Raw genomic sequence first — 24,107 nt, 5'->3', positions numbered from 1 at the left:
TCCCTCTTGCTATCAGTAACCGTCTGTTACTGTCTCCGCCTACTGCGTCATGGACGGGTAACACTCTGCCACCACCAAGCTCCTACATTCGCCACTTTGAACCATTTATCTCCACCCAGGCTCCTACCACTAGCACCTGGAACCGCTTCTGCTGCGTATGCATAGACAAGCTGCAGCCACACCTCCTGATTTGTGCCAGCTGAAACCCACTGATCCCTCGCAATGGGCTAGGCTCTGCACGGTAGCTGGCAGAGGGCTTGAGCTTGAAGACGCTGGGCTCAATCCAGAACAGCCAGAGAACGGAAAAGCATTTAGCTCAATTCTATTGTCGCAGGATTCAGATGCAGTCATAAAAGCAAGATGTTTATTGCTCAAATAGTATTCAAAAAGACTTAGAGGGTACAGCATATAGATGTTAACAGCAGTACAATACTTCTTGATGTTCAAAAAGATACACACAAACCAGGTGTTACGATCCACTGCCAGGATTTCTGACTGTCCTGTAGTTTCCAGTCCTGGCTGTTGCTAGGCAGCAGGGAAGCTGTCAGTATGTAGAAGTTTCAGCTGCAACCAGCCTGTAATCAAGCTCTCACTCTCCGGGCAGCTCAAGCTGCAAATTAATCCCTAATCAAGGAAGCTGGTTTTGCATTGGTTCTTCCTCCTGTTAAATTGCAGTCAGTCCTAGCATTCCCTGCTGGTGATAGATTTGGTGGAGCCTTTTCACCCTGTTCCTATCCCTGTCGATCCAGAGTTCCTGTAGATATTCTCAGCTAAGTGCATTAACCCTGCTTATATATACTCCTTTGTATACCACTGTGTTACCTGTGCTTGCATTATCTGCTGAGCAACCCACCTGTGCCTTCTGGAATCACTGTTTTAACCAGTGCCTTTCTATATTGGGATTGCTGTGTTATGCTGCTGCTGCAATAATAGTGACTATGTTGAATCATTACCACTGCATTGAAGACTGGTACATATGAGTGTTCTATTACTTGCATTCACCTGTGGTTTTATACTGTGCTGCACTTCAAGAGATTTGTATTCTCTTATGTCCATTACCTGAATTCACCTGTGGTTAAATACTGTACTGCACTTCAAGGCTTGCATTACTCCACTTATTACCTAGTGATCTGTCTGTTGCATAGACCCCTACTGTTTTGGAGGTGTAAGACCTGGTGGCCGCCTAAATACTGGTGTGTGCATCTAACATTAAGGGAACAGTGGGTGGCTGTTATAGGCAGAAGACCCTACATAGTGTCTCTAGGGGTCTTGTGCAGGAGTTTCAGAACACCAGGCTCACAGGCCCTCTTTTATGTTACTCCAATACACATTACCACAGGAGGTAAGTCCGCCCTGTGGTTTTTACCCAATCAAATTAAGTGCATATGCCTTGCATGCTCACATTTAACATTGTCCCTAATGGATAGTGGGGAGTGGACTAGTCCCCACCCAGATGCCATCACGTCTGGGATGAAAAAATTGTCCCTTCAAAGCATACTTCCAGGATTCTGCTAAGGGACCAAGCCTGCCACCTCTAGCCTGAATCCAAGCTCCAGAGAGGGACAACCAAGATCCCCAGGCCAGGTTTACTGGCAACTGAGGGGAAGTTCTTGGGAGCTCCTTGAAAATAATTAGCTGGCTGCATTGACCAGCTCCCCATGTTCCTCCACATACCACTTTCATGCTGCTTGGGAAGGCAGTTTTTTTTTTTTTTTTTTTTTTTTTTGGAAGGGGTTGGAGATCCAGCAACCCACAGAGTGCTCTGGATCTCTTGTCTTCCAGAGAAATCAAAAGTAAGTGCATTTTACTTTAAAAATGTACATTTAAGGGCCATGACTTGGCAGCCATTGAGGGCAGACATGTTCCAGTAGGGCTTCAGGCTCACCTCTGCAGCTGGCCAATGAACATAGCCCTGGGGTGCACTTGGTGACCCGCAAAGTGTCCCATCTGCCTACTACAACAGATATACGTCAGGTGGTAGAGACCGCGGATCCGGGGGACACTTTCTGCCTCCCTGCAGGGAACACCCTACCAACCCCACCAAAACCAGGAACTGGAGTCTGTCCTGATGGCCGCGAGCCTGCCCACACCATGCATCTATGCCGGAACTCTGCATGCCCCACGGCGCCTAAGCCTTGACTCCTGCACTGAACCCGGGGCTCAGAGTCCAAGAATACCGGCACCCGGCACTACATTCTGCCTGCCATCTTGGAATTCCCTCCTGGCAGCTGTGGTGTCTGTAGCAGTGTCTGCTCCATAGGCACAGGGGTTGCTGGCTGGAGTGCAGCCAGTGCCTTTAAGCTGCACTACTGCTCCCTGACATAGGGACAAAGAAGAAATCCCCCACCCTCTCCACCGTGAAGTGGTGGCGAGTCTAGAGGGAGTAAGTATGCTCCCTCTTCTCCTTTGGCAACAGTCCCACTATTGTTCTTAATAAACTGCCTTCACTGTCCTCCCTATTCCTCTTCCAGCTCCTGGCACTACTTGCCTTTCATATTGGAATTAGTCAGGCATTATTTATTATTTTGTATGATAAACTGTCATTACATGGGAGAACTGGCTTAATAGAATAATAACCCTTTATGCTTGTGATTTAGGCTCCCCCTAGCAGCTGTCCATTGTAATTACACCACCCTACAACAGCTTTATGCAACACCCTGTCAGTGTTAAATGAACACAGTCAATGGGCACGATTCTATTCAACGCGATGTAAATAGCGCCGGGAGTGAGCTCCTGGAGCTATTCAATGCACTGCGCTGCCAAGTCCGTCTAATGATTTCTTCTCTCATCCCTCCGGGGATGAGAGAAGAAATCCGAAAAAAGTCCCGGCGCGAGGCTGTTTTCTGCCCTTCGCGCCGGGAAGTTAGGTCGGGGAATGCCCATTATCGCGCCTAAACACCCTGTTTAAGGCGCGAGAACGAGCCTTCCCCGACCTAACATCGCGATGAATTGAATAGCTCCGGGAGCTATCTCCCGGCGCTATTTACATCGCATTGAATAGAATCGTGCCCAAACAGTCCACTATCTGTGCTACCAGCTCCCGCAAAGTAATTCATTTAGCACCAACCATTTCTGCTATATTTCAGCCCTCATTATTGCTACTCCTGTGTTTTGTTAAACCTGATTGCCTGAAAATGTCTCACTAGCAAGCACACCCATCCCTCCATCCACTGCGTGTCCAGACATCAATATCACCCCCTGACATGTGCACTTTAACAAAACCACGCTATTCTACTCCCCCCAACACCCCCCCCTCCCTTATTTCCCCGCTGATGCATCTGCTGGCACCGTTATTTCCTGTGGTTCCATCTCTAGTGACCCACACATGCACAAATCTACAGCCACAACTCTTAAGCAAGGGGGAGGGTCATTTTGCAACACTTCATCAGAGGCACAAAATCTTCTCAGCAAAGGGGTTCCCCCCTCCCCCACTTTGGGTGCCATTGACAAGGACATAGAAACATAGAATTTGACGGCCGATAAGAACCACTTGGCCCATCTAGTCTGCCCCATTTTTAAACATATTGTTACCTCAACCCTTATTGATCCTTACTACTTCTGAAGGATATCCTTTTGTCTATCCCATGCATGTTTAAATTGCTGTACTGTCTTAGAATCTACTAGCTCTGATGGGAGGCTATTCCACTTGTCCACTACCCTTTCTGTGAAGTAATTTTTCCTCAAATTTCCCCTGAACCTACCACCCTCCAGTCTCAGAACACGTCCTCTTGTTCTAATACTTCTTTCTTTGAAGAATGTCTCCTTCCTTTACCTTGTTAAAACCCTTTATATATTTGAACGACTCTATCATGTCCCCCCTTTCCCTTCTCTGCTCCAAGCTATACATATTAAGATCTTTTAGTCTTTCCTGGTATGTTTTGTGGTGTAGACCTTGCACCATTTTAGTTGCCCTTCTTTGTACAGTCTCTAATGTATTAATATCCTTCTGGAGATATGGCCTCCAGAACTGAACACAGTATTCGAGATGAGGACGCACCAATGACCTACAGTATACAGTGGTATTATCACTTCTTTCTGCTACTGATTCCTCTCCCTATGCAACCAAGCATCTGACTTGCCTTCCTCATTGCTTTGTTACAATGTTTGCTTGCATTTAAGTCACCTGAAAGAGTGACTCCTAGATCCCTTTCCTCTTCAGTAGTTTCCAGTATAGTGCCATTAATACTATATTTAGCCTTTGGATTTTTGAGACCCAAGTGCATGATCTTGCATTTTTTTTTGGCATTAAACTGTAGTTGCCATGTTCTTGACCATTCCTCTAATCTACCTAGATCATCAATTTGTTTTACCCCTCCTGGTGTGTCTACCCTGTTGCATACCTTTGTATCATCTGCAAAAAGGCATAGTTTCCCTTCAGTACCATTTGCAAAGTCACAAATAAAGATATTAAAAAGCACTGGTCCAAGTACAGATCCCTGAGGTACTCCACTGGTAACATTTCCCTCTTGAGACTGCACTCCATTTACTACAACTCTGTGTTTCCTATCCTGCAGCCATGATCTTATCCATTCAACTATCTTTGTATCCAATCCCATGCTCTCCAGTTTATTTAACAGTCTGCGATATGGATCAGTGTCAAAAGCCTTACTAAACTCTAGATAAGCTATAGCTATGCCCCCCCCTTTATCTATTTCCTTAGTCACCCAGTCAAAAAAGTCAATAAGATTTGTTTGACATGATCTCCCCCCAGTAAATCCATATGGTTTGGGGTCCTGCAAATTGCTGTGTTTTAGATAATCTACGACTTTCTTTTAAAAGTGTTTCTATCAATTTCCTTACTACTGATGTAAGGCTCACTGGTCAGTGATTGTTCGCCTCTTCCTTGCTTCCACTTTTGTGCAGTGTGACAACTTTTCCAGTCCTCTGGAATTACTCCAGTAGGTAGTGACTGCTTGAATAATTCTGTTAATGGTGTTACTAGCACCCCTTTTAAGCTCTTTTAGTATCCTTGGATATATCCCATTTGGCCCCATTTATTTATCCACTTGCTCTCACCCACTCCATCCACTAAAGAGAACATCTTAGCTCTCCATTCTGTCCCCTCAATTGTACTTACCTTGTCTGTTTGGGACTCCCTAGATTCTAAGTTCACCTTATCTAATCATACTTTGCCTCTGGTTTAATTCCTCCCCCCCGGCCATTAACCTCACATGGTCTACCCTTGGTCAGTGGCTGGCATCACCCATTTCCATCATATTCTTGGTGGATTTGCACCACAATCTTTTTAAGCATTGCGGGAGAAATCTTTTCCCCTGCAGTCTTGTCTTTATCAATGCCTTCAAATTCAAAATGTTATCACCTCACCTCTTTCATCTCCAAACTCTTTGCAAAACCCCATGGCAATGGAACGTCTTTGCATCTACGGGCCTATAAACAAGGGCATCATATCCCAAAGTTATCATTGTATCTTCGTCCAAGATTTTCCACCTCTGGAGACCCATGAACAACATTGGGAGTCGGATTTTGGCACTTCCTTAGGAAACAACGCTTGGGAATCCATCCGTCTCAACATTTCAATATGTTCTATTAGTGTTTCTATCAAACCTTGTTCCAGAGCTTCTACACCAAATGTACCCCAATGCCTCTGGCCTTTGTTGAAGGCAATGCGGTGGTCAAGTCGGATCCTTTTTCCATGTCTGGTGGACATGCCCTAATAGCACCCCTTTCTGGACGATGATCCAATCTCTGATTTCCTCTCTAGGCCCCCTTAATTCCCCACTTACTCCAACCTTGTTGCTTTTGTGTGCCCCAGCCTGCCAGCTCTCTAAACACAAAATCAAATTAATTATGCATATTTCATGTGCTGCTAAATATCAGATTGCTGGATCTTGGAAGCAACCACACTCTCCAACCCATCAACAGCTCCTCAATCGCATTTGGTTTGTTGCCAAAATGGAGTATATAACAAGCCTCCAAAATAACACGGTGGATTAGTTGAATGCAGTATGGTTACCATGGTATAGCTCTCAAGGTGTGACCTAACCTCTCATTCATTGCTTCCTCTACCCTTTCCTCCTGACGTCCTTCCTCTTTTGTCCTTGGGCCCCTCTTGTCTCTGATCCCACCCCTTCCACTCATCTGAACCTTTGAGGATTATTTATAATACATAGGGCCTGATTCAGCAAATATCGCTATTCTGCTAGAATGCACGCACCGCAGTTGCCAATATTAGCTGTGAAACGCAAATGTTTGCAATCTCATTGTGATCACAGCTTACTATAAGGACGCCTACTTCCCCTTACACACATCCGTATACTTGGGCAACATAGAGCAATAATCGGTAACATCGGACACATACGCACAGTTAAGGCAGGTCAGACCTCACTCAGGAACTGCTAACTTCAGCACAAGCCATGAGGCCTCAGGCTGCGTATGGTATTGGAAGGTGAATATAGAAGCGCTGACCAAAAAGAGCACAAATGTGGAAATTATTTTCAACATTTGTGCTCTTTTTGGTCAGCGCTTCTATATTCACCTTCCTATTTTCATGATTTTAATAAGACCACACCCCTCATCTTTTTAGCAGCTGCAGACCAGAGAGTTAATGTAACAGAGTTTAGTAATATTGATCATATGAGGATAAATTAGTAGCACTAGCGCTTATTTGTGCATTTTCTTAGGTATGGTATTGCAATGGATAATTTATGCACGCCCCTGCAATGGCGTTGCAACGCACTGGCACGCCTGCGTTCTCCCGGCCACCTCCCCATCACCACCCACAAATGGCACTTCCTGTCAATCAATATGATCTGGGTTTGCGTAGCCTCTGCAAACGCATTTTCCATCGCAATTGCTAGTTCACACATTGCGATGCATGCGCAATGCGAATCACTTGACTGATTGCGTGCGTCTTTGCTACTGTGATCCTTGCTGAATCAGGCCCATTATATGCAGTTGCTCAATGTGTCTCTTTCATTATCTCTTCCCTTTGTCCTTTTTTTCTTTTTCTTTCTTTCGATTATGTCCCTTAAGAGTCCTCTCTACTTCACAACTTCCATCCTATCTTTTCTTTACTCGTTTTTCTTTTTGGGAACATTTTTAATTGTGTCTTCTTTTATTGTTTAGCATGTTACTCCCTATCTACATGCAGGATGTTTACAATTAGACTTGATAACTATTACTCTATTGTGATCAAGATATTATATATTGCAGTGGCACTGGGGAGCAGCATACTCTGTGTGGGGCAGGGGAGATCTGCCCACACAGACTAGAAAGGCATTATGGGAGGATGCCTAATGGCTGCCGAGGGAACTAAGTCCAGGGAGGACTGAGGTCGACCAGTCAGGCAGAGCTCACTGTGCTAGCGAGCCAGTGAGGGCCAGGAGCCCTGAGACTAGACCTGTGAGATACAGGGAAGGCTATCAAACTCTGGGACTGAGCTATGGTACCTGCAAGGAAGCAGGCCAGACTGTGAGAGGCGGCAGCCAACAAGCTAAGGAAGCTATACCAGGCCAGGAGGCCATTGTCCAGTCCTGCATGTGGCAGGAAGGGCCACCAATCTCAGAGACTGTGAGACTTTCATGCAGAGTAGCTGCTTCTGTAGAGAGGGTTCAAGAAGTGAGCTAGTGCCCTAAGAAAGGGCTAGGCATTTATTATTTTCTGTTTATTACTTCCAGGATAATCAGGAACAATCAGGACTATGAATGACTACATCACCTAGACAAGCAGCAGCATACCTACTATGGGGTCTTGGAATTCTGTCCATCATCCTTTGGAAGGTAGCTGGTGCCCCACGTAACCCAAAGGGCAACATATTGTATTGGAACAACCCTTCTGGTGTTGAAAAAGCTGTCTCTTCTTTGGCATTCTCAGTTAACGGTACTTGCCAATACTCTTTGGTTAAGTCTAGAGTGGATAAATATCTGGCTGTCCCTAGTCTTTCAATTAGTTCATCCACCCTTGGCATTGGGTAGGCATTGAACTTTGACACACTGTTCAATTTTCGGAAATCATTGCCGAAGCGTACACTCCCGTCAGGCGTTGGAATAAGCACAATGGAACTTGACCACTCACTATGCGATTTTTCAATTACACCCAGTTCCAACATTTTTTAATTTCTTTAGACACTGATTCTTTTTGGGCTTCTGGTAACCTATTGGGCTTTGGGTTAATCTTAAGCCCTGGGTCAGTGATTATGTCATGTTTAATGACTGTGGTTTTGCCCGGTACATCTGAGAACAAAACCCTATTTCTGATAAGAAATTCCTTAACTTCCTGCTGTTGAACGGTCGACAGGGTTTTAGCTAATGTCACTTCAGGAACCAAAGGCCCTAAGTTTACTGGAGGGACCGGAACGGCTGACAGAGCTACTCTATCCTTCCAAGGTTTAATAGGATTTACATGGTACAACTGTTCTGGCTTTCTCTTCCTAGGCTCAATTACAGTTTTATAGGGACTGGACCGCCCCTCCCATGTTTCCTCAGTAATGTCAGGTAACCCCCTTGGATGTCTCCTGTACAAAAAATCCTGGCATACTGCCATGTGAGGACATGACAACGGACTATCAGGGTCTATGAATTTTCCACCAATCATTTTTTTACATTTTCTCTGGCTTTTACCAGAGTAGTGTCATTTAACTGCTCCACAGCAAAGATCTCATTTCTGTCCTCCAGATCAGACGATCAACTAGTTTAACCACACTTCCCACCTCAGCATTCTCTGGTTCACCAACCACGCTAGAAAAAAGGAACTTCTCAGACACGGAAGAAACTTCCCCTGCTACTGCATCAGCAACCTTCTCAAATGGGTCGGGATTATTTACTTGAGCAAAGTCTCTCCCCAACATTATATCATACCTCAAGTCATGCACCAAACCCACAGAGACTACAGCGGAACCACACTGTTTCTATGTTCTCTTCTGCAGTCACATAATACAGAGTATCCCCATGTATGCAGGTCACACCAACAGCTTTTCCCTTGCACTTTAAGGGCTTCACCAGTTCAGCTCTCATAAGTGTAACCAGGCTGCCAAAATCTAACAGAGCCGCTACTTGTTTGTCTTCTACAGTAGCCTTACACATTTACTTATTTGTCTCAGCCTGTTGGTCAGCAGTACAGGCAGGCTGTGCAAAGAAAGACATTCTGCGACGGACATAAGCAGTATCACATTGCATAGGTTCAGAGGTGACTGGACAATTAGCAGCAATATGGCCCAATTCACTATATCGAAAACATTGTATCATATTATTATTATCAAGTCTCTTATGGTGTAAGAACCTTCCTGGCCTGGCTGGCCTATCCCCAGGTTCCAAACCCACAGTCTTAAGCTCGTTCCACTGCCCAGCATCCTTCTCCCCTGGAACAGTCTTACCAGTAGTCACGGAAGATTGCCGTTGCGGAATCAGGGCCCGGTGGGGCACACAACAGTTCCTCAGCCGCCACATACCTCTCCACCAGTTTGACTAACTGGTCTGCGGACTTGGGGTCTGCATGGCTCACCCACTTGCACACAGATACAGGTAGCTATCGCAGATACCATTCCATCACGACTCTTTCCACGATCTGCAGTCCTGTCAGCATCTTGGGCTGTAGCCATTTTGTGGTTAGATGGACGAGGTCATGCATCTGTGAGCGTGGAGGCTTTTCCATTTGGAACTCCCTGCGGTGGACTCGTTGGGCCCGAACAAATGAGGTGACTCCCAAGCGAGTTAGGATCTCCTGTTTTAGCTTTGCATGGTCTTTGGCATCAGCCAGGCACAAATCATAGTAGGCCTTTTGTGGTTCTCCAGACAGGAAGGGTGCCACAAGACTTGCCCACTGTTCCTTGAGCCAACTCTCCCTTTCTGCGGTTCTCTTAAAGGCCGTAGATACGCTTCCACATCATCACTCTCGGTCATCTTTTGCAGAAAGTGACTGGCCTGTATGGAGCGAATGTTGTTTGGAAGTCCAGTGGAAGCATCTCCAGACCGGACTACTAGCTGTTGTACCACGTCTTTTAAGGCCTGACAGGTTTCCTCTATGGCAGCTTGCTGAGTTCTGTTAGTTTCCTGCTGAATTTTGTTAGCTTGGAGCAAGGCCTTAACTGTCATCCATTTTTGTCTTTAGGTGTAGGTTCTAAGTGGAATCTTGCTTCTCAAAGCATCTACCAATGCCTCCTTCGTGGATTCCACAAATCACAGGCTGACATCCAAACAACAAATTGGTGTCTGTCACTATAAATTTTAAATGTAGAACTTTTCCTCTTGCTGCAATTTCCAGTGTGCAGTGTCCGCATTCTCCACCAATTGTGATATGATTGGAGTTAGGGGTCCCTCTCCTGGGGTAGACTGACACCACCTTACACACAGCAGCCCGGAAACAGCAGTAGTTGTGGGTTTTCGTGCAAGCTGGTCGGCACCAGTTTTTATTGTGTGATGCCAATAATCAAACGAACAAAACATAAAAATAAACCCTAGCCCATCTGGGCTCTAACTAAGCAGGTAACCCCCTCTCTACATGTGGCAGGGCCTACTGTCTTACCACAAACATAGTACATACCAATGTCAGTGTCTCCAAGCAAAGCCTCCAATGTCTGTTCTCCCCAGGGTGTGAGACACTGCATCAAAACTCTACACAGCTCTTATGAGCCACTTCCAGGAGTAATCATTAGTTAACCTGAAGCGGCCCTGTTGATGGTGCCCTTCCTTCTCTCACACTCACACCCCCAGGACCCATTATACGGCTTTTACCTAAAGCTGACACTCAAATCTGTTTGTAAAACACTCTCCTGGGGGTTAAGATGCATATTACAGGAATCTGGGATACATATACACACAATCCCTAACTTCTCCAGTGCTTCTATCAAAAAAAAAATAAAAAAAAATATATATATATATATGAGCAATATAGGGCGGCACGCCCGGGACTCTCCAAAAAGGTGTAAACATACTCTTTCTTTATGGATCACTGTCTTTTATTTATATGTGTGCTTATGCTCACCGCCGGACTTTGCTACAACAGCCTTGCAGTGCCGGGGCACTGGGAGCCGAGCTTCCAATCCTCAGCGTAGGCAGGCCTGGTGACTGGGGGATGAGGAACAAAGCGGGGCTGCGGACGGCAGACTCAGTGCTCCAACCGCAGCCACCGGGTACCCTTATCCGCCGCCCAGCTCATTTCTGGCCCGGGCAGCACTGGGCTCGACTTGCCTGTAGCTCAGACGTGACCCAGGCCGGACATGGCCTTTCCAGTAAGCAACGCGGTGGCATGACATCATATGTCACGCCGCCGCACATCATCCCCATCCACCAGGCACACAGTGGACTGTCACTGCACTGTGGTGGTGAGGGGCTGAGTGCAGAGGAAGGGGACGGGGCTGGGGGCAGCGCCTGAAGAAGGTGAAGGTGGCTGAGGCCTGGGGAAGGTGAAGGGGGCTGATAGCACAGGAATATGTGGACTGTACACGTTCCGTCAGCAATTCGTGAATATATGCATGCTTATGTATTTCACTATTACTTTTATTGCAATTGAGTGTATAAAAATGTTTAAGATATTCAGTACCAGTATAGTTGTGTGAGTTGCAGAAGACTGCATTTGTCGAATGGCCTCAGACCTAGACCATATAAGGCCTTTCCTTTCTCAAGTAAACAAATGTGTCTCTGATGCAGCAGCCATGTTTAATATTTTAGCTAAAGGTATATTAAATTATATAGTAAGTTATTAGAGATTAGTGTTTATTTCTATACAGGTGTGATTAACTGCAGAGATATGTATAGGTTAAGTACTGCGGTAGCCATTGTTTTAGCAATAAGAATTGTAGGTTTAAAATGTGTCAGTTTTGGCATGTGCAGACTAGTAGACAGCAAGTCTCAAATTTTATAAATAAAGAGTTAAATCAAGATAGCACTTGTCTGCAATAAGCCGCTGAAGGCTAAAGGGGCAATTATATTAGAATTTTTCATGGGAACAGAAAGATAACACCGAATAGTGTCAATATTATGGTTAAGACCAGTGGTGTAACTAGGGTATTTGGAGCCCAGGGCAAATTTGAAAAGGGAGCCCACCCCTCCCCCCCGATGTGCGCGCGGCAAAATATGGGCGTGGTCACTTAAAAATGGGGCATGTCAACATGACACACCCCTTCATTTTCAAACTGAACATTCCTATCCATATGCACCTTAACCCCAGTAGTACCCCTTATACAGTACCCCCAGTATGCAGTTGTGGTCCCTCTTATGCAGGCCCATAGTAGTGCCCCTTATACAGTATCCCCAGTAGTGGCCCCCCCAAATGCAGTGCCCCACATAGTGTTCCCCCCTTATGCAGTGCCCCCAGTAGCAGTCCCCACAATGCAGTGCGCCCAGTAGCAGTATCCCCTTATGCAGTGCCCTTTATATGGTGCCCCCAGCAGCAGTCCCCCCCCCCCCCCTATGCAGTGCCCTTTATATAGTTCCCCCAGCAGTAGTCCCCCCCCCCCCCCCACCCCCACCCCCCATGCAGTTTTCCCAGTAGTGGTCCCCTTATGCAGGCACCCTGTAGTGATCCCCCCCCCCCCTATCCAGTGCCCCCTGTAGTGGTCCTTCCTATTATTGCCCCCAGTAGTGGTCCGCCGAGTGCAGTGCCTCTAGTAATAGGCCCCTTTTATAATGCCCCCAGTGGTAGTTTCTCCCCCCCCCCAAGTAGTAGTCCCCAGTAGAGTAGCCCCCCTCCCAGTAGAGGTCCTCCCAATGGCGCCCCCAGTAGTAGCCACACCTCCCCCAGTAGAGGTCCCCCCCAGTAGTACCCACCCCCTCCCCCGTTGTGCAGATAGGTTAAAATATATATATATTATATTTACCTGAATGCTCCTGTCCGCGACGCCGCTCCCGCCCAGGCTGGCGCGCTCAGCATTATGGGACAGACGTCATGATGTCAGTCCCATTACCCACTGCAGGAGCCGGACGGAAGTCCGGCTCTTGCAGTGGGTGCTGCAGCAGTCAATGAGTCTATCTGACTCTCATTGGCTGCTGTTTAACACACACATCGCCGCCAGCGCTGGCGGCGATGCGTGTGTTATGCACAGCCTGAGCCCGCCTCCTAGCACTATTGGGCAAGTGCTCAGGGGGAGGGAACGGCCTCAGGTGTGAAGCACAGGACCGGCGCTGGAAGCCTAGTGCCGGTCCTGTGTAAATGTGTAGCGCTGACCGCACTCATTGCGGTCGGCGCTACACTGGCTAACTAGGGCGGGCGGGCCGCTACCATGGCCGGCGGCACCCCCCCGCGCCGCCGGTCCATCGGCGCCCAGGGCACGCACCCCGCTCACTCTGCCCTAGTTACGCCACTGGTTAAGACATCCATAACCAATTAAGGCCTAGCTCGTATGAATATTAAATAAATTAATATTCCCCATTGGGTTAACGGGAGGTATAACCAAAATGATAGTATAAAACTTAGTAGAGGGAGGGGGAGCAGTCAGAGGACAAAGGAGAAAGGGAACACAATAAGGGACTGGGGTGTCTGGTGCGGTTGCCGTACGTATGTATGAAATTGACTTACTGGTATGCTGCACTGGGTGTCACAAATTTATTTTACAAGTATTCCCTACTGCTGTTAATATAACCTATGTTTTTGTTGTGTAACTGCACTGGCAAAATACATGTATGATTTAAGCTGTCTTTAAGTAAAAGCATTGTCATTTATTTTAGAATCTGTATTTGTGTGAATTATTTCATTTCCCTTTGTGACGAGTAAGGTTTGTATGTAATCTAGAACACATTGCGTTATCAGGGCTGGGGAAGGTGAAGGATGCTGAGGAAGGTGATGAGGACTAAGGATGGCTGGCTACAGACACCTGCCTGCATCATCAGTTGCAGTGTGGTAAGTCAGTGTATTTTTACTTTAAAGGCTGGCATATCTTTCAGTTAACATTATAATCATTCACATATCACAGATGCAGGGGAGTTATGTGTGGGTGCGAGGTCGGGGCTGGTGGTGAGAAGGTGGGGCCCCTAGAGACACCAGTGTACTGGGCCCTGAGATTTCTGTTGCCGGCCCTGAGCGTAGGGCACACAGATCTGCAGTCTGGGACCATGCCCTGGCTGCAGTAGTTTTAACTACTCCATGGGTTAACATGCACCATATAGGGAGCCGGCTAGCCCGGTCCCCCTGTGTGTGGCACTCAGACCAGCTGCCTTTTAATGCTGGGGCATCTGGAGCTAAGCTCCCAGGCCCCAGTGGTCACCCCTCACACAACTGGGCTGTGCTGTGCCTGGCTCTTTTTCTGCATTGGGGTACCGGAAGCTAGCACTCCTGACCATCAGCATGCAACTACTCTTCCCGGCTGCAGCGTCTCTCTGCAGCACTGTAGTGCTGGGGTGCCGGGAGCTCCGCTCCTGGTCCCCAGCGGTCAGCCCACATATAGTACTGCACTGCCACAGCTGCCGGAGATGTCTGGGGCTGCTGCACTTAGATACAGTCTCCTTGGTGCATTTTTGTATATATGTTTGTGTTATCATGTGTATCACTGTTTAATTCACTGTTGCTCTAGTTTACTTTGCCGCAACTATTTAAGCTTCTTTTATTAGTCTAGTGGCTATTAACAGGGGTTAAATAGTGCCGGAATGGGGCGGAACTGCATTCCGTCACTTCTATTTGGAGATGGAACCAGTTATGCCTCCTCTAGTCCACCTCAGCCCGGCGCTGCGGTGAGACTCCATTTGCTGGGTGCCCGCTGAGATTTTACCAGTGGGCTCGCGGCTCCTTCCCCACAACGGCAGCCCGAGGCTGGAGCTCACTCCTGAGCTCCGACTTCCGGGCTCCCCCCTACGGGCACTATGGGAGAGATGTCATGACGTCTCTCCCATAATTCTGAAGAGCATCCAGGTGGATTGGATTGGAGCGGACGCAGGTGCGGGGCTTAAGGTAAGGGTTTTTTTTGGTTTTTTTTGTATGTGTGTGCCTGGCACTATTACAGGGGGCATTACTATTGGGGACACTATTGCAGGGGGCTTTACTTCTGGGGGCATCACTTCTACAGGGAGCACTGCATGAGGGGCACTACCACTGGGGGCCTTGTGTAAAAGGGACACTGCTGTCCTTTAAAACCTATATTTATTCATTTAATGTTGTAATTCAAATAAAATTGTATATCCTTTTATTCAAATGACACCTGTCTCCCTGTTATATACCTAATAAGTCATTATATATTCATCGTAATAGATAAGAGAAATATTGTTTGTTTGATATTAGCACATACACACTTGTTCACTCACTATATGTCGTTTTGCACAGATGCACTGACACTTTATATTATTCACTTGTTGAATATTTTAGTTTATGTATTTATTTATCACTTTGTTGGTTACTAATATTACCATATATCGATTCCTACCTATCTATACACTCTAAAATTGTCGCTATTTAGCGTTATGAGTCGCACAAGAAATAAGTGCTTTCAGACTTTGATTGTGGTTCCAAAGCACAAAAAGTTATTATTCAACATAAAAGCAGATAGTTACATGCTGTGATCTAAATTACAATTAGCGCAAACAAATTATACAGTCACAAGGTACACTTGTTACATACACACGTGCTCTGGATCCAGATACCGGCATCAAAGATGAAACCTCTGTCAGCAGCAAAGACAGGAGATGACTGGCATCTAGTTTCAGAGAGCTTGCATATATACTCTACAGAGATAGGCAATACAATAGAACAGGTTGGCATGATTCCATTGGTTCTTCTTCCTGGCTCTTCTGTTAGAGTACAGTTCATAGGTCAATTCGTATGGTCACAGTCCAGCCTCCAACAGCTCTTTGTGTCCATTTTCCCGCTGCATAACAAATCTAAACTGGCTGCATTACAGGATACATTTTAATGCCTAACTCTCTATGATCCATAGTTTGCAGACACGTTGCGATTTTCTTCACCGATGGAACCGGAAATCTGCAAAGACACAGCGGTGTAGAATGACCCCAAACACTGTCTGCTTATCATGCACTAAACCTTAGATATCAAATAACATGTATTTCACAACATTACTGATAATGAATAAAACATTAAATATTAACCATAATGCTAGGGAACCTTTTTATGTAAGTGTGCAGCGTGTAAGTATTGGGGTATTGAGAAAAGACGCTAGTTAGCGTTGTGCGACTACGTGTTTTGTGAACTACACCGTGGTACGTGTTTTGCAGGGTTGATCATATTATTATATGTTTTAGTAACTGTCTGTATTTATGTAGTGAGGACTTTTAACATCTTTCTATTGCATGGGAATCGCACGACGTTAAATGGCATCGCCGTATGTAGTTATAATGTGTGAGATTAGCTAAAATGGCGCTGGGCGGCCATTCGCATAATGGCGTCTTGCTGCCATTCGCAAAATGACGGCATGCAGATTTAATTTTAAACAGATTCTGTCTCAGCCAATTATCCATCTTCGACACATATAATAGGGTTATGTGAAAAATATTCACATTCTTGAGTATACCATTAATTAGATAAGTATTAGCATTTAAACACTTAAGTTGCTGCACATTAAGTTCACTGTCCAAATAAAATCCCCTAATAGCAGATTACCACTGCTATTTAGTTTTCTTGAGATAGCTGACACCTATAACCGGATGGGAAAGTGCAATTAGATAAGGGGCTCTATATATTTTTCTGTATAATTGAATCCAGGTGGCGCTTATATTTCTTTCACTCATTCAAACTTTGCATATTTATTAATATTTGCGGCTAGCCCCCGAAAATAAATATATTTATTGTTGCCACAATTCGCAGCAATGAGGAGTCTTTGTACGGCTAAATATACCATTACTGAGTCGCCAGGAGAGGGGATCCGAGAGGAGCATGCCCTGGTGATCAGGGAGAAGTGAAGTGATGGCATATGCGAGTACTTTACTTTCTGCTTTACCCTGGCGGTGCATCTACAAGCAGGCAGCATAGAAACCTATGGGGGCTGCTGTTGCTGTTAGAAAGAGATGGGCTACAGCAGATATCTGAGGTATTTTGTTAGGATCTGCAGATCATCTTGGTTGCATTTTATCCTGTCTTCTCTGTGTTAGCTCATAGCCTGTCAGTCCTGTCTGCTGATCTCATGTGTTCTTTAATTAACTGTCTCTGTGTGCAGTATCGGCTGCACACTAGTTAGTTGTCTTGTCTGTGTGCACAGGCACACTGGTCTGTTATTAGGGATGTTGCAGAGCTTGCTCTGATTGGACCCTGTATCTGTTAAATTACAGCCAGCCCTTCACTCCATGCCGGTGATAGTTTCAAATGGTTCCAATTCTGGCATTGTCTCCTGTATCCAGCCCTCCTGTTATCTTGTATACCTGCCATTTGTGTCATCCAGGCAGCACAGGTTGCACTCCTGCATCCTCGGTACACAAGCCACTGCACTCACGCTTGTGTCAACCCGATGGCACAGGCCACAATCCAGCGACCTCAGTGCACAAGCCAGTGTACTCGCGATTGTGTCAACTAGTTGACACAAGTCGTATCCAGCATACTTCCTCCAGTCATGTGTTACAGCAGCCAGCCAAGACACTTCCAGCCCCCAATGCTGCTACCGGCCCATAGGCCGCATCTCATCTTCAGGCCCACAGGCCACAGCCAGCTAAGGCACTTCCAGCCCTCAAGGCTGCTACCGGCCCAAAGGCCGCATCTCATCCCACTGGTCCAGGCTTCAGCCACTCTAGCCATATCAGCGGTTTATGCTCCTACACGGCCGCATCAAGCCAAGGTTATACCAGCCCTCAAGGTGGTTGCGGGACAATACCCTATGAAGTCTTACCCCAGGCTTAACATTTTTGCTGCAGCCTCATCATCTATAGCCTGGGGATCCATAATATTTGCAGGTACCCCACAAATATACTTAATAAATATGCTCCCAAGTCATTTCCACCAACTAATGTTTCCATGATGTCAGGATGAGTCTCTGAGGGGACAACATAATCATGAAAAAAAGGCAACAGTGACATAATTTGCCTGTTGTTACACAAGTGCACTCGTGGATCTGTGCTTCTCCTCTTGAAACAAGTAATCTGTTCTGAATGTATGCATCTTTTATTGCACCCAGAATGCAAAACCAAGACTTTCTTTAGAGGGACCAGATGCTGAAAAGAATTTCAAGGGATAGACATTTATTGATGCAGCAAAGCTTCTTTTCCCCTCACAGAAGGGACAAATTTATGTAGGTGCACAAATTGGACAGGTAATTGCAGATGTCTACAATAGGAAAACTTGGTTTTGCATTTTGGGTGCAATACAAGAAGCTTGCCTACAATTGTCTCACCAGTTACCTCTCTGACAACTGCATCCTTGATCCTCTCCAATCTGGCTTTTACCCACTCCACTGAAACTGCACTGGTCAAAATAATACAATATATTTCTTTCACGAAGTAGTCCTGAATGCAATTCGGTCTTTTTCTCTTTTCTATTCTCCAAGTGCTGGTGTCCAAATCACAGATGGAGTTCTAAAATGACTTTTTTCTCATGAAATGAAGAAGTTAAAAAAAACAGTGTAGTAGTGTCATAGGAACAAAGTGGTTTAAGTTATCATTCATCAGGAAACCAGGTGACCAAACAGGGAACCGCCACCTCCCAAGATGAGTGTACCCAACTCACAATGAATAAATATAGAAAATAAAAACATAAAGGTTTCTTTAAAATTCTAAAACAAAGACTAAGCACCAACATGGTGGTAATCTTCTATAAAGCAGAAGCAGATGTTGCATACCACACTCACTCTGGTGTTAGTGCAAAAATGTGTATATAAAGCTTTCTTTAGTACTCAGCGTACCACAGTCACTGTGTCATATCCACTTATAGTCATATAAAGGTTTATTTTGGCTTCTTTATTTATATTCTCACGCAAACAAAATGTACTTAGCAGTATATTTGTAAAGGATCATATGTCAGGAAGATGAAAAAATATCACTCAGAATATCAGTCCAAAAAGAAATTTATTACAATAAAAACCCATGGGGCGAGATGTAATGGGGTCCGAGTTTTTTGTATGAGACAAACTTGGACCTTCTCGCACATGTAAAGGTCCAAGTTTGTCTCAAAACTCACCAAATGTAATAGCCTGTGAACTTGTGAGTTCGAGGCTATTACATAATGCAAGTACCGATGCGTTTTTCTCCTATGAAAACTCAGACTTTTTAATGCAACTAGCATTAAAAGGTCTGAGTTATACAGAAGCCTTCACAGATCAGTAAGATCAAAGTAAAAAAAAAATGTGCATCCCCTCCCCACAAGCATAACCATTCCTGGGCCCTGAAGAGCCTGTTCTGGTTCTTAAAATACAGGGGGAAAAATGCGTAGGGGACCCCTGTATTTTAAGAACCAGCACAGGGCTCAGCTAGGCCAGTCCTGGTTGTGGAAATGCAGGTGACAAAATGAGTAGGGGTCCCCTGTATTTTCCATAAACAGCACTGGACTCTTTCTAGCGGGGGAATAATGCCACAGCTAGGGGAACCCTTTCACCGGGTCCCCCGGGAAAAGCATTAAACCTGACCACTAGTCAGCCCAGGCCGGGGCTATCCACTGCACCCCTGTGTGGTGGGTGCCAGGTTGATTGTGTATTTTAAGAACCAGGACAGGCTCTACAGAGCCCAGGCTGGTTATGTTTGTGGGGAGGACAAACACATTATTTTTTTTTATTTTTTGTTAGTGATTTTTCTTTTTACACACACAGATGCATGGATCTCACAGAATTGTGCACCTTTCTATGTTACTCGGACCTGTTCAGGCTAGTCTTGCTATCCTGAAGCTTGTTTGTTTTATTCAGTTTTCAGGCAATATTAGTGTATTGCATTGCCTGAGTTCTATGCTCACAATGGCAAAATTTCTGGATGCGAGTTTTGCCATTACAAGTTGCGGAGGAGTGAGAAACATGCAAATTTGCATAGGTCTATACTCACACTTTTTCAAAACTCATCCTGCCCATAGTTGGAATAAGGGAATCTATAAAAACAGCAAAGTTAAAAATACATTATACAAACAAACAATTTACAAAAAAGACAAAAACAGATGGTGTGAAATAGGCACTGCTGCCATGGTCAGTAGGGCGCAGACATGTACTGGATATGGGGAGACAGCAGCCACTATATGGCACCGGCCATCTGCGCAATAAAGTTTTTTTTTCCATTTTATTTGCGGTGCAGTGCACTCGACATCATGATGTCACATTATGCTGCACCACACCGCTGAAAGGCAGAGGAGCTATGGTCCAAAGAGGACAAGGAGCAGCCTGAAAACACAGGAAAAGAGAGTACGTGTCTGTGGGATGGAGCCGGAGGGATGCAGGAGCTGGAGAGACCCTGGGGGCTGGAGAGATGGAAGAGGGTTGGAGAGACAGAATGGAGCTGACTAGAGCGACACTGGGGGGCTTTGCTGGAGAGACAGAAGGGAGCTGGAAAAACACTGGGGGCTGCAGCTGGAGTGACACTGGGGGCTTTGCTGGAGAGACAGGAGCTGGTGGGAATCTGGGGGTCAAGAGACACTGGGGGTAGCAGCTGAAAAGAAACTGAGGGGCTGCAGCTGGGGAGACACTGTTGGACTGGAGAGACACTTGGGGGTTAAACAGAGGGGGGCTGGAAAGAGAAGGGAGCTGCAAATGGAGTGACACTGGAGGGCTGCAGCTGGAGAGACAGAAGGGTCTGGAGTTGGAGAGACTCTGGGAGTCTGGAGTGACACTGGGGGCTGGAGAGATCAAAGGTGGCTAGCTGGTGATACACTGGGGGGCAGGAGAGAGAGACCCTGGATGACTTTGCTGGAAAGACAGAAAGGAGCGTGAGAGACAGTGAGTCTGGAGGGACACTAAGGAGCTGTAGCTGGAATGATACAGGGGGCTGCAGCTGGAGAAACAGTAGGGGGCTGGGGCTGAAGAGACTCTGGTGCTCTGTAAAGACACCTGGGGGGCTGGAGAGAAACTGGGAGGCTGAAGAGATAGAATGGGGCCTGGAGAGACAGAAGGGGGCTGACTAGAGCTGGAGAGAACTGTGGGAATTGGCTGGAGACTATCCACAACTAGCAGGATTAGAAGGAAAAGGTTCAGTGACAGTAATCTTTATTAAGGCACCAATTATAAAGAAACATTACTGTTGCAAAAGGTACAGTTCCACATTAGCAAATACAGTTTAATAATAATATAAAATAGTTTGATCAGGGTTCCAGTCAATAGATCTACATTAAAAAGGTTGACAATGTCTACATAGACAACAGATGTAAAACAGACAATAGGTCGACAGAAACAAAAGGTCAACCGGGACAAAAGGTCGACATGGGTGAAGGTTGACAGGTACAAAAGGTTGACAGGCTGAAACGGTCGACACAAAAGTGGTCAACAAAAAATGGTCGACCACACCTTTTATGTTTACCTATTGCCTGTCTAACTCCTGTTGTCTGTCTAGACATTGTCTGTCTATCTTTTTCTTGTAGATTTTTTATACCAAATCCGTTTGATCAGGGAAGTTCACATTTTGCCTTGCACTAAAACTTCTGTTACTATGTATTATCTGGTTGAACCTTTGCTATGTGATTATGATATTGGTTATATTCCTACACAAATAGGCATCTTCCAGACCATGCAATCTCCTACACGATTAGTGAATACTGACTGAAGTCACCATATGCCCAGTGAGGAACAATTTCTTCAGAGGTTCCCTGTTTCAGAGAAACCAGATATAGGTAAAGAAGATTCTTAAGTGAATGACATGTACCTGCCAGGGAACCCAGGGAATAATGTCATATCAAAATCCTGAAAGCTACTGGGGCCTGAGGTGGCCCTTGGTCATTCTATTCAAATTCAAGCACTCACACTTCACGCACATAATACATTCCAAGATATGTTTATATAGATAAGTTTTGTTTTTGTTTATATGTTTGTGTTATCATGTGTATCACTGTGTTTAATTCACTGTTTCTCTAGTTTGCTGCAACTATATAAGCTACTTTTATTAGTCTATTATTGGCTATTAACAGGGTTTAAAGTGGGCCGAAACGGGACAGTACTTCTATTTGGAGAGGAATATGACCGCGTCTGTCTTCATCTTACAGTTAGAGAACAAATGGTGCAAGTGGCAGTGGTAATAGCTCCAGGGTTGCCATACCCCCTCATTTTGGGCTGAGACTTTCCCCTGTTCTGAGAAATTATACTCGACTAGATTGGTTCGGCCATGCTGGCAACTGAATCACTGGCCAGATGTCACACCCTACATGATCCTGTTACTCACACCCTAGAACCAGAGGGAGAAATTAGGAAGCAGCAATATCGGGAAGCTTGGATACCAGGCTTTGGCTGCAATCAGCATCGTGTTTCAGAAGATGAGTGTCACGACCAGGGTTTCTCGGCATGGTGGTCGGCGGGTGTTACCTATGTGGATGTTATGGCAGGGGGCATCTGGTGGTGGTGCTGGTGCCTGGCAGGGAGCATTGGCTGTGCGTGGTCCTGTGTGGGCATACTGTCACTCTGTGCTGGGTAGGCCTGGCGGTGTTTCCGCTCCGGCATGGGCGCCGCCATCTTGCTTTCGGCCATGTGACCTAGTTCCCCAATCCTGACATGTCACATGCTCACTCTCTGACCACTCACGGCTGGGCGCTGGGTATAAAAGGGAGTTCAGAGCTCCCATGCATTGCTAGTGCAACGTGTTTCTCAGCGCAAGCTGAAAGAGAGTTCCTGAACTTGTCCGTCTGCCTGTTGGATCTCTGCCTAAGCCTGCTTCACTTAACCTTCTCCTTACCCTGCTGGACTTCCACTGCCTCCTCCTTTGCCTTCCCCATTGCCTGAGTACCTGTGTCAGCTGTTACCCTGCACCTTGCCTCCACTTGCACCTTCCTCTGGACATTATTTCTTCAGCCACAATTCATTTCAGCCTCACGACCTGGAATACTGGACTGCCTTCTGTTATCACTACCTGGACTTTTTCCCATTGCCTCACTACAGTTCCCAAGTGCACTTTAGTGCTATACCTGGACTTTCTGTTTTACCACATTCATGTCTGTTAAGCCACTCATTAAAAACTCCACATTTATTTTTAAATCTGCTTCAGTATCTGCTCCTATTACCACCCTGGGTCCACAACAAAACCAGAACCTCACAGTTTGCACTGGCCCAATGGACTCGGCCACTGGACAGGAGTCTGGAGTGGATTTATTCCAGTGTATCGAAGGCTGTTTGGAAAACCTGGAAGCTATGCAGCACCAAATGGCCCAGTTCCTGTAAGAAATGACTAAGCGACAGGATAACATGCAAACCTCTCTGCCCTCCCCTAATGTAACAGTAGTTACACCCGCTTCTGTGTCTGAAAATACGGGGTACAGGACATCCCCTCTGTTACATCTTCCTATGCCAAGTAAATTTGATGGCAACCCCAAGCTTTGTCGGGGGTTCCTGAATCAGTGTGATATACATTTTACCCCACAGCCTGATAATTTTCCCACTGCAAGAACTAAAGTGGCCTACATCATGTCACTGTTGTCTGGCTCAGCCTTGGATTGGGCTTCCCCACTCTGGGAGTGTTCAGATTCTTTGCTGGACAACTATATCAACTTTGTCATCATTCAGGAGGATTTTCGATGAGCCTGGGCGTACCATATCAGCTTCATCCAGTATCATGGAACTGAAACAAGGAACCCGTCCTGTCAGCCAGTATGCCGTACAGTTTCAGATTTTAGCAACAGCTTAAGTGGAATGTGGAAGCCCTCACCTCAGCTTTTTGGCATCGGCTTTCTGATCGACTTAAAGATGATCTAGTCACCCGTGAACTACCCACTAATCTGGACGATATGATTTCTGTCTAACAAGATCGATCTACACTTTAGAGAACGTCAAGCTGAAATGCATAGAACTGATCGGCAAAGGTCATTTACCCCTCCCTCTACTACCCGTTCATCCCCTCCTTCTACAGATGAAGAGCCTATGCAGGTGAATCATACACATCTCTCCAAAGAGGAACGCCAGAGAAGAATATTAAAAAACCTCTGCCTATACTGTGGAGACGCGGGCCACCTGGTGGCCTCCTGTTCCCATAAATCCGTAAATGCCCTAATGAAACTGGATCAGAACCTTTATATACCCCTGCCTATACCTTCTAAATATCCTTCCTACAAACCTCTAAGAATAATGCTAATTTGCGTACGCAGTCTGACCGCAAATAAAGACAGGAGTGGAATCTGTGGTTCCA

Source organism: Taudactylus pleione, unplaced genomic scaffold (genome assembly GCF_031769625.1).
Source record: "Taudactylus pleione unplaced genomic scaffold, aTauple2 ptg000102l, whole genome shotgun sequence".
NCBI lineage: Eukaryota > Metazoa > Chordata > Amphibia > Anura > Myobatrachidae > Taudactylus > Taudactylus pleione.
The sequence above is the reverse complement of the archived record's forward strand: the minus strand, read 5'-3'. Positions refer to the sequence as shown.